The sequence below is a fragment of the Chiroxiphia lanceolata genome, chromosome 33 (genome assembly GCF_009829145.1).
Source record: "Chiroxiphia lanceolata isolate bChiLan1 chromosome 33, bChiLan1.pri, whole genome shotgun sequence".
Lineage (NCBI taxonomy): Eukaryota > Metazoa > Chordata > Aves > Passeriformes > Pipridae > Chiroxiphia > Chiroxiphia lanceolata.
The window spans coordinates 226,800-240,335 of record NC_045669.1 but is presented as its reverse complement, the minus strand read 5'-3'; the positions used below and the strand labels follow the sequence as shown (position 1 = coordinate 240,335).

Below are 13,536 nucleotides of genomic sequence, written 5' to 3'. Positions count from 1 at the left end.
ATAAGTACTATAACGCATTATACACACGATCACAACTCTCTCTACCATAACATATGTATTTACAATGGATCAGATCTCCTCTCCCCTCCAAATAAAAGTCCAGGAGGGAAAGAAGGACAGATCCCTTCCAGTCTCTGAACAGCAGGAGTATCTTCCAAGGCAGCAGGTTTCTTCTTCTCATGCATGCAGCAGCTGTGGCTGAATTTCTGCCAGGACTCACGAGGGAGGTATCCAAGCTTTCTCGGCCCCTTGACGCAGGCAAAGGGCTCTTCCTCTGTGGGCTACGTCACCCCAGACACGGTCGTTCCACCATGGTCATATCACGAAGACCCAGAGGGTCTTTGTGACGATCTGGTATCTCCAGGAGACTCAAGCTCCTTGCAGGGCCTCTGTGCCCTGCCATCAGGCTGCGAGCTTCTTTGTAGCTTGCAGCAAGGGAGGGCCCCCAAGGCCAACCTCCCACACCGTCCTGTCTCAGCTCTCAGGACAACTGAGCTTCTCAGTTCCTCTCTCTCTCCGGTGCTGCATGTCCAAAACTGCTCTCCAAAATAGGAGTCCATCTCCCTCTTTTTCTCAGAGGGATCAAAGGAGTTTGGGGGGGTCTGGTATCAGTTCTTACCCCCAGAACTCTGTAACTCTGCTGTTAGCTTCTGCTGCTTCTCCGGTTCAGTTCTTATCTGTCCTGGCTCTTAGCCAGAGCCTCTGGACGCTGCGTCTCTGCTTTCTGCTCTGTCTCCGCTGCCCAGTTTGGAGAAAACATCTCCCGGCTTAACTACAGACACTTAGTCCAGTCTAACACTGTTCCAAGTCTTTGCAGCCCCCCCCAAGTAGGGGGCTGGGAGGCCCCAGAGGCCCCGAGGGGCTCAGAGCCCCTTCCTCGTGGCTCTACAACATGGTCACCTCTTCTAACCACCAAAACTACAACTCTTCTCTTCCGGTCTGGTTGTGGTATGTTTACATTTTCGCAGGAGCGCCCATTGGGCAGAATTTCAAAACTTCCAGGGGTTTCCACCCCTTGGGGTCTACCACTTTTCTTAGCCTCTGGGGGAAAACAAAATCCAAACCACTACATGATGTCACAGGGGAGATGTGATGTCACAGGAAGGATGTGATGTCATAGAGGAAGATGTGATGTCACTGGGATTATGTGATGTCATAGGAAAGATGTGAATGATGTGATGTCAGAGAAGAGGATGTGATGTCACGGGGAGGAGGTGATGTCACAGAGGAGGATGTGATGTCGCAGGAAGGATGTGAAGTCACAGGGAGGATGTGAAAGATGGGATGTCACAGGGGAGAACGGGATGTCACAGTGGAGGATGTGATGTCACAGAAGGGATGTGAAGGATGTGATGTCACAGGAAGGATGTCATATAACAGATGTTACGCCATTGGGGACGCTTGATGGTACAAGAGGAGCAGTGATATCTTGGGGAGGATGAAATTTCACAGGAGAGATGTGATGACACCGGAAGGATGTGATGTCATAGAGGAGGATGTGATGTCGCAGGAAGGTTGTGAAGGATGTGATGTCACAAAGCAAGACATGATGTCAAAGGGGAGCTGGAATGTCATAGCAGATATATGTTGTCACAGGGACAATGTGATGTCACAGAAAGTATGTGATGTCACTGGAGGATGAGATGTCATGGGGAGGATGTGATGTCACAGAGGAGGATGTGATGTCACAGGGGATGATGTGATGTCACAGGAAGTATGTGAGGTCGCAGAGGAGGATGTGATGTCATGGGGAGAATGTGATATCCCAAAGGAATATGTGAGGTCACAGGGAGGATGTGATGTCACAGAGGAGGATGTGATGTCATGGGGAGGATGTGATGGTGCAGGAAGGTTGTCAAGGATGTCATGTCACACCGGAGGATGTGATGTCACCAGAAGGATGTTAAAGATGTGATGTCGCAGGGGAGCTGGGACGTCATAGGAGATATATGTGATGTCACAGAAAGTATGTGATGCCACGGGAGGATGTGAAGTCATGGAGAGGATGTGATATCACAGGGGAGGATGTGATGTCACAGAGGAGAATGTGATGTCACAGGAAGAATGTGAAGGATGTCGTCATAAAGGAGAATGTGATATCACAGGAAGGATGAGATGTCACTGGAACGATGTGATGTCACAGGAAGGATATAAAGGATGTGATTTCAGATGAAGGTTGTGATGTCAAAGCGTGGATGAGATGTCACTGAGAAGGATGTGATATCATAGGAAGATTGTGATGTTGCAGTGGGGACTGTGATGTCACAGAGGCCTATGTGATGTCACAGCGAGAATATGAAGGATGTGATGTCACAGGGAGGATGTGATGTCACAGGAAGGAGCTGATGTCAAAAGGGAAGATGTGAGGTCCCGGGGAGGATGTGACGCCACAGAGGAGGATGTGATGACACAGAAGGGGATGTAAAGGATGTGATGTGACAGAGAAAAAATGATGTCACAGGTAGGATGTCATATGAGAGATGTTACGTCGTCGAGGACCCTTGACATCACAAGAGGAGCTGTGATGTTATGGGGAGGTTGAAATGTCACAGGAGAGATATGATGTCACAGGAAGGATGTGATGCCACAGTGGAGGACGTGATGTCACAGGGGTGATGTGATATCATAGGAAGGATGAGAATGATGTGATGTCGGAGAGGAGGATGTGATGTCACGGAGGGGACGTGACATCACAGAGGAGGATGTGATGTCATATCAAGAATGTGAAGGATGAGATGTCACAGAGGAGCACGTGATGTCACTGGAGAGTTTTGATGTCACAGGATGGATGTGATGTCAGAGAGTATGATGTGATGTCACAGAGGAGGATTTTTGCCACAGGGAAAATACAAAGGGTGTGATTAACAATGGAGGATGTGATGTCACAGGAAGGATGTGAAGGATTTGACGTCACAAAGGAGGATGTGAGGTCATAGAGGAGGATGTGAAAGATGTGATGTCACAGAGGAGGATGTGATGTCACAGAGGACGATGTGATGTAACAGGGAGGATATGATGTCACAGGGAGGATATGAAGGATGTGATATCAAAGGGAGGATGTGATGTCACAGAGGAGGATGTGATGTCACAATGGAGGATAGGATGTCACAGAAAGGATGTGATGTCAAATAGAAGGACGTGATATCACAGAGAAGGACGTGATGTCACTGGGAGGACGGTACATCACAGGGGAGGATCAGATTGACAGGAAGGATGTGATTTCAGAAAAGAGGATGTGATGTCAAAGGAAGGATGTGATGTCACAGAAGAGTATGTGATGACAAAGAGGAGGATGAGATGACAGAGGAGGATGTGATGTCAGAGGAAGGCTGTGATGTCACAGAGGAGGATGTGATGTCACAGGGATGATGGGACGTCAGAGAGGAGGATGAGATGTCACAGAGAGGATGTGATGTCACACGGGAGGATGTGACGTCACAGAGGAGAATGTGATGTCATAGGGGAGACTGTGATGTCACAGGAAGGATATGAAGGATGCGCTATCAGGTGGAAACAGGGAGCTGGGAGATAAAGGGGCTGACGGGCAATGGGCACAGCCGGGTGACTGGGATCTCCAGTCTGGGCAGGCACTGGGGAGCACTGGGCAATGCTGGCCCTGGCACACAAGGGCTGGGCCCAGGGAACTGCTGGGGTGGTGGCAGATTAGAGCCTTCTACGGCTGTAATCTGCGCTGCAGTGTGGTACTTACACAAGGGGCAGCTATGTCCTGTGCTGGTTTAAAATCTACCTGCCAGCCTGAATTCAGGCAGCGAGACAAAGACCCAGCCACCGGATATTTTTTTGCTATTTACTCTTTTTTGCTATTGCCTCTACGCCCAACGCTTGAACCTGCCCAGGACTCGCTGGACGGCAGCAGAGCCTTGTGGTACCTCAGTCACTCCTCCCGGTCCCATACCATCAGCAAACGTGCTGAGGGTGCTCTCCATCCCTTCTACCAGGCCACTGGGCAACCGGTCAAACAAGGCTGGCCCCAGCACTGAGCCCCGCGCTCACAACTCTCTGAGCTCTGCCATTCAGCCAGGTCTCAACCCCCTCAGTGTCCACTCATCTAAGCCACACTTCCTGAGCTGCCTGTGAGGGTCTTCTGGGAGGCAGGGTCAAAAGCCTTGCTGAAGTCACGGCAGACAACAGGCACTGCTCTCCCCTCATCTAGCCAGCCAATCGCTCCAGCCCAGAAGGCTAGGAGACTGGTCAAGCATGATTTTCCCTTCCTTTTATTCCACAGGCTTAGAGATGACATGCAGCATGAGCTGTTCTGTCCCCTTTCTGGGGATTGAGGTGACCGTATTGGGCCTGTCATTTCCTGGGTCCCTCTTGCTGCCCTTTTTGAAGACTGGAGTGATGTCGGCTTTCCTGCAGTCCTCAGGTACCTCTACTGGGGAATCAGTATCCCTGACGTGCTGGCAGTGTTCCCTGTGCCAGGGGCAGGAGCAGAGATTTGCCTTGGCCAGGGCCAGAGCCCTGGAGTGGCACTGCCTGAACAGCACTTTTCGTGCAGCAGTGACTGCCCAACAGTCCTCGGTGGCTGCCCCAGGGCCTGGCATTTGACCCTGCGCTTGCTGCAGCAGCAGCCGCCCCGGCTCTGTGGTTACCGAGGGCTCGGGACCCGCTGCGGAACCTCGGTTGCCAAGGGGCCACCTCACACTGGGTGGTGGGGGGCTGGGGCCATCCCTGCCCGTATTTCAGGGGCAGGGTGCTGAGGTCACAGTGGCCACTGTGACCCGTGGGGCCAAGGGCACAAAACGGGACTCTGGGCTCAGGCCCAGTGTCAGTGTTACCTGACAACGAGAGGAGAAGGAAGAGGAGGGACAGCGCTGCCCAGGGAGAGCCTCAGAGCTTGGGGTTCTTGGCCTGTGCTGCAGCTACAGTCACCTCGCCCTTCTCAGACTATAGTGGATAGGAAAAAAGGAGGAGAAGGCGGACAGAGACAGGAGTCAGGGGCAGTAGGGGGGCCCTAACCCCCCGGGCTCTGCCCCTCTGTTGCAAACGCCTCTCGCTTCTTTTGCACAGACAGTGGAGGAGCACCTGGAGGAGACCTCGGTGTTCCAAGGATAGGGACTCCCTGCTGACAGTCACCATGTCACACAGGGAGGAGGAGGCCCCCAGAGGGAGGGAGCCAGGTGAGAGCAAAGTGCCCCCCTCTCAGCCTGGCAGAGGGGCTGTCGGGGCGGGCAGCACAGGTGCCATGCCCAGGGCCATTGTCTCTCTCCCCTCCAGCATGCCTGCTGTGTCAGCGATCTGAGGTTGACCTGGACATCTGTGGGGAAAAACTCTTCATACATGGGCTCTGTGCCCACGAGTTCTGCCTGGTGAGTTGCTCCGTGGGCTCCCTCCACTTTTTGACAGGCAGTCCTGTTGCAGAATGATTCAAATTTAGTAGTAGAATGGCTAAGGCTTAGTAGGAGAGTAGGCCTAGAGAGCAGCACTCCAAAGTAGTAGGTTAGCAACCTTGTTCGTGAGAAAGGAATGTACTGAAGAGGTAGGAACAATAATCAAAGGATTTAGCCAAGCATGTATATAACGATTTGTTACCTTAGATATAGTAAGGGTCTGCTGAACAGTTTCTATGGGGTTTCTATGGGGTAAGACAACTTAAGTGGATTTATGATTAAAGTAGATGATTACCAATTGTTATCAGTATGAAATATGAGTTTGTGTTTGTAACTAAGTGTAACTGCTTACAAGTAAGAACTGCACGTAGACATGTTTGTGTGAGAGTATAAAAGCTGTATGAAAAATGAGGGTCTTCGGAATCCTGACTTGGGACGCTAGTCCTCAGGTTCCCGGGCCCAAATAAAGCACCGCATAAACCGGCACTCTGTTGGTTTGTGTTTTTGTTACGGGCAACAGTTTTCTGGCGACAACCAGATGGGATTCCGGGGGTAGCTGGGGCGGCTCACGAGCTGATCCACTCCATGCCGGCAACCAGGTGATTTCTGGGGAGACATCGACCCGTGCCCGACCCCGCGCCCGACGGACAACCATCCAGGTAAGCCCGGAGGTGCTTTATTCTTTTAGGTTTGTTGGTTGGGAGCCTGCCCATAAGACGGGACCGTGAGTTTACCCGCTGGGTTGGGCAAAGGTTATTGGGAAGCCTAGGCGCTGGTCGTAAGACGGGGCGAAAGCCGCGCTGAACCAGCACTTGTCACTCGTAGTGAGACTTGACAAGTTGGTGTAGGAAGGTATTGGTCTATACTGTTCGTATTGTACTGTTTGTATTGTACTGTTTGCTGTTCGTATTATTGTGTGATTGTACAGTGTGTGTGTGACTATGATGCCTTTTAAAACCTTTAGGGCACTATCTTGTGCAGAAAATTATATCCCTAGCGATTCTCCGCTTGGTTGCTTGTTAAAACATTGGAAGGAAGGAAATTTCGGACAAGAGTTAAGTAAGAAACAATTGATTGATTATTGTAATAATGTGTGGCCTCAATATGAGACAGAAGGAATGCAGTGGCCTCGGAATGGTACATTAACTCCAGAAATTATAACCCCCTTGATGCAATATTTACGAGAGAATGAGATTTGGGATGAAATACCATATTTAGATTTGTTCTATTATTTGAAACGTAAGACTGAATGGCAAAAAGAATGTGGTATGCTGATTTTAAAAGAACTGGATGATAAATGCATAGGAGGTCAAGAGCGGAAAATACGGTTTTCAGAACCAGAGGAAGATGTGTCTTTGTTAGTCTCCCCCAGCATAACTCCAAGTGCACCCCCAGGAGATAGTCTCCCTTCACGTGTGAGGGCACGATCACCCACCATGCCCCCACTAGAATCGTCCTCGGATGAGGAAGAAGCGAGAGAGCGAGAATGTGGTTTTGATAGAACTCCGCTAGCAGAACAGACTCGGAAGGGGCGAAAAGAAAGGGGAAGGAGTAGAGAAAAGAGACGGGGAGGGGGAAGGGAGACAGATGTTTCGCCCTCACCCCCTAGATTGATGGCCCCTTTGCGGGAAGCAGTTGGAGCGGACAGGAGGAAAGTTACGGTAAAAGTTCCTTTTTCACCTAATGATTTATTAATTTGGAAACAGTCAGCTGGGACATATCGAGAAAATCCGGAGCGGGTAGCTCGTATTATAAAAATGGTTATAAAAACTCAAAATCCAGACTGGAATGATTTACAGGTATTGTTAGATACAATTCTGGATTCAACAGAGAAAGAAATGGTATTCAGGGTGATGGTGGAAAGAGTGAAAGAAAGAATTCGAACTCTGCCCCGGGCAGCACGGGGAACAGTAAATGATTTTGTACCGCGAGAAGATCCTGAGTGGGATCCGAATGTGTCTGGAGATTATAAAAAGTTAAGAATTTACCAGGAATTACTGGTAGAGGTAGTACGATGTGGGATACCAAAAACACTAAACTGGTCAAAGTTATACTCAGTAAGACAAGATAAGGGGGAATCTCCTTCAGCCTTCTTAGAGAGGTTAAAAGAGACAGCACGGAAATATACAAATTTAGATGTTGAAGATGAATCAGGAAAATTGCAATTAGCATTGATTTTTATGGGACAATCACAAGAAGATATTAGGAAAAAGCTTCAGAAGTTAGAAGGTGGGGAGACAAGAGATTTGGAAAAATTATTAGAAGTAGCTTGGAAAGTGTACAATAATAGAGAAAAGGAATCTACTAAGAAGCAGCAAGCAAGCTTATTGGCACTTCTGCAAGCTCCAGGAGGGAATAATGGGGCCAGTAGCCATAGAGGACGGGGTCGCGGTAATAGAGGAAGGGGAGGAATGGGTAGAGGATTTAACAAACAGTCGGGATTTGGAAATCAATGTGGGGGAGGACGTGGTAAGATAGGCCCAAATCAATGTGCTCTTTGTAAAGGACAAGGACATTGGAAAAATGAATGCCCACTGAATGCTGGAAATGGAATAAATCCGTGGCAACTGAATGCTGGAAATGGAATGAATCCATGGAGCCCCCAGAGCTTTGCAAATTCGCAAAACCCTGTTAATGTGGGCACGCCACAAGGTGTCGCTCAAGCATTTATGTTAGGGAATTACCAGAATCAAAGTTGACTAGATCGGGATTTAACAGTTGTTTTAGAAGTAGAGGGAGAGCCGACAGAATTTAGAATAGATACTGGAGCTAGTTTCTCAGCAATGAATAAATTGATGGGGCCATTAAGTGATTCAACTGCATGGGTGGTAGGTGTTTCAGGACAAATAGAGGAAAAGACGTTTCTACGACCCCTAGATATCAAATTTAGAGGAAAAGAATTAGATCATCAATTTTTGTACATGCCCAACAGTCCTGAATGTTTACTAGGAAGAGATCTGCTCTCAGCCTTGCAAGCTAAAATTATATTTGAAAAAGGGAGGGTCAAGATAGAAATTCCGGAAGAGAACTTAGCAAAAATTTTCGTTGTAAAAGAGGTAGAAAAGGAAGAGATACCGCAGGAAATAGAACAGGCTGTAGTGCCTTGGGTATGGGAAACAGGGGTCCCTGGAAAATCCAAAGCTGCTACTCCAGTTAGAATAGAATTAAAAGAAGGAACACAACCTGTTAGAGTGCGACAATACCCAATTAGTTTAGAAGCCAGGAAAGGAATAGCCCCAATGATCTCACAGTTTTTAATTTTAGGGATATTAAAAGAATGTGAGTCAGAGTTTAATACTCCCATTTTTCCAGTAAGAAAGCCTAATGGTAAGTACAGGTTAGTACAAGACTTGAGAGCAGTAAACCTCATTACAAAAGACATGCACCCAGTTGTAACCAATCCATACACCTTGTTAACATCTGTTTCTGAGAGATTTCAGTGGTTTACAGTGATTGACCTGAAAGATGCCTTCTTCTGCATACCACTGGCACCAGAAAGTTGGAAGATTTTTGCCTTTGAGTGGGAAAACCCAGAGACTGGACGAAAGCGACAGCTTACTTGGACTCGATTACCGCAAGGATTCAAATGTTCACCCACGATATTCGGTAATCAGTTAGCAAAAGAACTTGAAGAATGGAAGACAACTCAGGTAAAAGAATCTCCTTTTTCATATATAATACTTCAATATGTTGATGACATCTTCCTGGGGGCTACAGAACAGGGACTCTGTCGTCAGTTAACCATTGAACTGTTAAACATGCTGGGGCAAGCAGGCTACCGGGTTTCAAAAGAAAAGGTTCAACTAGTAAAACAGAAAGTTATTTATCTGGGATGTGAAATTTCTCAAGGAGTTCGGCGTTTGGGTGCAAATCGTATACAAGCAATATGTGCTATCCCAGTACCCCGAAATAATCAGGAATTAAGATCTTTTCTAGGAATGGTCTGATGGTGCAGGCTGTGGATTCCCAGCTTTGGACTAACTGCCAGACCACTATATGAAGCAGTAAAAGAGCCCAAGCTGACCTGGGGGACAAAGCAGGAGAAAGCATTCCAGGAACTGAAAAGAGCCCTCCAGGAGGCACCTGCCCTGGGACTACCAGACCTAACCAAAGAATTCCAGCTTTATGTCTGCGAGAGACAACGAACGGCTCTAGGAGTACTCACTCAGCAGTTAGGATCCTGGAAGAGACCGGTTGGGTATTTCTCCAAACGGCTAGACGCAGTAAGTGGGGGATGGCCGGGGTACCTCAGAGCTGTGGCAGTGACGGTTATTCTAATTCAAGAAGCACGAAAATTGACTCTGGGGAAACACATGGTGGTGTACGTGCCCCACATGGTCATAACAGTTTTGGAACAAAAAGGGGGGCATTGGCTCTCATCTAGCCGCATGTTACAGTATCAGGCTTTGTTAAGAGAGCAAGATGATGTTGAACTGAAAATCACTAACCATCTCAACCCAGCAGAATTCCTTAGGTCCACAAAGGAAGAAGGTGTCCTGGAGCACGACTGTGTAGAGACCATTGAACAGGTCTACGCGAGTAGAAAAGACCTGAAGGATGAACCATTGACAGATCCTGACTGGGAGTTGTACACCGACAGATCTAGCTTTGTAGAAAATGGCAACAGGTATGCTGGGTATGCAGTAGTTACTCTACAACAAGTGATAGAAGCAAATGCACTACCCCCAGGTACGTCTGCACAAAAGGCCGAAATATGGGCATTGGTAAGGGCCTTAATATTGAGTCAAGGAAAGAGAGTTAATATATGGACTGACTTCAAATATGCCTTTGGAGCAGTTCATGTTCACGGAGCACTCTGGAAAGAGAGAGGACTTCTTACTTCTCAAGGGACAACAATTAAACATCGAGAAGAAATTTTACAGTTGCTAGAGGCAATACACAAGCCCTCAGCAGTGGCAATAATGCATGTCAGAGGACATCAAACTGATCCCGGACGAGAATTTCCAGTTCTTTCAACACCAATATACCACATTCCTTTTGCCATCCAGTCTTACGTTTCAAATAATAAAACAAATCTAAATACGGTATTTCATCCCACATCTCATTCTCTCGTAAATATTGCATCAAGGGGGTTATAATTTCCGGAGTTAATGTACCGTTCCGAGGCCACTGCATTCCTTCTGTCTCATATTGAGGCCACACATTATTACAATAATCAATCAATTGTTTCTTACTTAACTCTTGTCCAAAATTTCCTTCCTTCCAATGTTTTAACAAGCAACCAAGCGGAGAATCGCTAGGGATATAATTTCTGCACAAGATAGTGCCCTAAAGGTTTTAAAAGGCATCATAGTCACACACACACTGTACAATCACACAATAATACGAACAGCAAACAGTACAATACAAACAGTACAATACGAACAGTATAGACCAATACCTTCCTACACCAACTTGTCAAGTCTCACTATGAGTGACAAGTGCTGGTTCAGCGCGGCTTTCGCCCCGTCTTACGACCAGCGCCTAGGCTTCCCAATAACCTTTGCCCAACCCAGCGGGTAAACTCACGGTCCCGTCTTATGGGCAGGCTCCCAACCAACAAACCTAAAAGAATAAAGCACCTCCGGGCTTACCTGGATGGTTGTCCGTCGGGCGCGGGGTCGGGCACGGGTCGATGTCTCCCCAGAAATCACCTGGTTGCCGGCATGGAGTGGATCAGCTCGTGAGCCACCCCTGCTACCCCCGGAGTCCCTTCCTGGGTCGCCAGAAAACTGTTGCCCATAACAAAAACACAAACCAACAGAGTGCCGGTTTATGCGGTGCTTTATTTGGGCCCGGGAACCTGAGGACTAGCATCCCAAGTCAGGATTCCGAAGACCCTCATTTTTCATACAGTTTTTATACTCTCACACAAACATGTCTACGTGCAGTTTTACTTGTAAGCAGTTACACTTAGTTACAAACACAAACTCATATTTCATACTGATAACAATTGGTAATCATCTACTTTAATCATAAATCCACTTAAGTTGTCTTACCCCATAGAAACCCCATAGAAACTGTTCAGCAGACCCTTACTATATCTAAGGCAACAAATTGTTATATACATGCTTGGCTAAATCCTTTGATTATTGTTCCTACCTCTTCAGTACATTCCTTTCTCACGAACAAGGTTGCTAACCTACTACTTTGGAGTGCTGCTCTCTAGGCCTACTCTCCTACTAAGCCTTAGCCATTCTACTACTAAATTTGAATCATTCTGCAACATGTCCCCCCTTTTGAGCATTCTTCAGGTTTTTCCTGCAAGGATGCTCAAACGTAGCAATCTTCAGGCTGCAGTTTCTTGATAGGCAGGAGGTGATCTATCTTGTGGTGAGATTACTTCTTTTCTTGTTATAGCTTTCATGATACGTCTCTTATGTTGACCTTCTTTTACAATCATTCCTAAAAGACACTTATAAACAATTATGGCTATGACAACAATAATTACAATCAATATTCCGTACTGGATAACAGAAGATATCCATCCTGACACATGAAGACCTAGGGAGCTGAATAATTCTCCTATCCTATTGTGTTCTGCTTCCTTTTGTAATCCATGAACATTTTCATCAATTTGTTCTAATTGACTAATATCTTTCTCTACTTCTTGAGTGACATTTGGGATGTGCACACAACAATGCTCGTCCTTTGCATGCAGGTATCCACAGACTCCGTGTTCCTTTAATAAGATTAGATCTAAAGCCATTCGATTCTGTACTGTCATTCTAGTGGTGGCTTGTAATTGCAAATTTAGATCTTTGAATCCTTTCTTAGTGACTGCTGCTAACCTTTCAGTTTGTCCCATTAATTTAAACAACATCTCTCTGTTACGGTATGTTGAGATTGGTGTAAACAAAGACTCTAATGCCCATCCAAATTTAACTCCTGCTGATGGTTCATGCCAATCTCCTAATCCCAAGTCATCCATATTTTTACTAATTTCTCTTTTTCTTCGTGGTTGTATTTCTACTGATGTTAACTTATCCTGCTTCCAAAATGGACAGAGAGTAGGTATCCCTAGTGTGACAGGTACAACTGGTCCATCTATGGGCATGTGGGTGGTCCACTGGCCATGTCCCATGACCCATACTAGGTTTCCTGGACTTCTAACTGTAGTAGTGTGACAATCAATGTTTTTCACATGTCCTTTAATAGTATGGTTATATCCTCGACACTCACATCCTAACTGCAGGAGGGTCCTGACTGGTATTAATCCTATTTCATCATCTGGGGTGTCACACGTATGTATCCGAGTACAATTCCAATTCTCCTTTGTACGTGTTTCTGTCCTCCAATTATGGTTTCCTCTATTTCCTGTAGAATAAGTTTGATTCTTTTTCCCTTTCCAGTGAATACACCACTGTACTTCTCCAATATAACTATAAGCCTCTAGTAGGCTGGGTCCCCAAATTGTTTGCCACTCTTCCATAGTTGTAGAGCTAGTAATGTTTTGACATACCTCTTCTCGTTTTTCTCGTTTTATTTGAACTTGTACTTTATGACATGGGTAGATCACCGAACCTGAGACTAAACAATTCCCTTCTAACTTTCCGATTTTCCCACTTTCTACCCAACTGAAATATCCAGACATTTGCTCACATTGTTTCTTAGTTATTTTGTCCCTTAATAAACATGCATCTGTCATTTCATTCCATGTTTTGGTTACAAACCTGCAATTCCATGTAGTATTCTTAAACATTCTAGGGATTTGTGGTACTGGAATTATTCCCCATGGAATTGGGTCTCCTGCAGCATGAGGCATAGGGAGACATGCAGTGATTTTTGTGACATTCTGTACTTTCCCAAAATCACGAATTAAGCCTACGACTAGGTTTTCTTGTTCTACTTCTCTATCTGGAATCTGCAGGTTACTTACTTGCCGGGTTATTCTTTCAGTCCTTATGTGGACGGCAGTAATTCCAGTATCCCACCAGTCATCTTTACTTATCCAGCAAGTGTATTGGCCCTCATCTTCTCCTCCTCGTATTTCTTTGATTTTCAAAACTATTGTATCTGCCTTCTTTTCAATCTGATGTTTCTTCCCGACTTTCAAGTTCTGTCCCTTAAACCACCACCCATATTCAGAATACTGTCCTTCTGAAATTTTGCAACTTAGAATCAGATCTCTCCCTTCCTGGGCCGGGTAAACACTGTGTTCTGGTCTAACTCTTACTCCTTGATG

The 13,536-nt window shown here is 46.4% G+C and overlaps 1 protein-coding gene across 1 annotated transcript in view; it reads right to left on the bottom strand.

Annotated features, from left to right (window-relative positions):
* Positions 1-13,536, bottom strand: part of LOC116779928 (estradiol 17-beta-dehydrogenase 8-like) — a 79,557-nt gene that overhangs the window by 15,223 nt on the left and 50,798 nt on the right.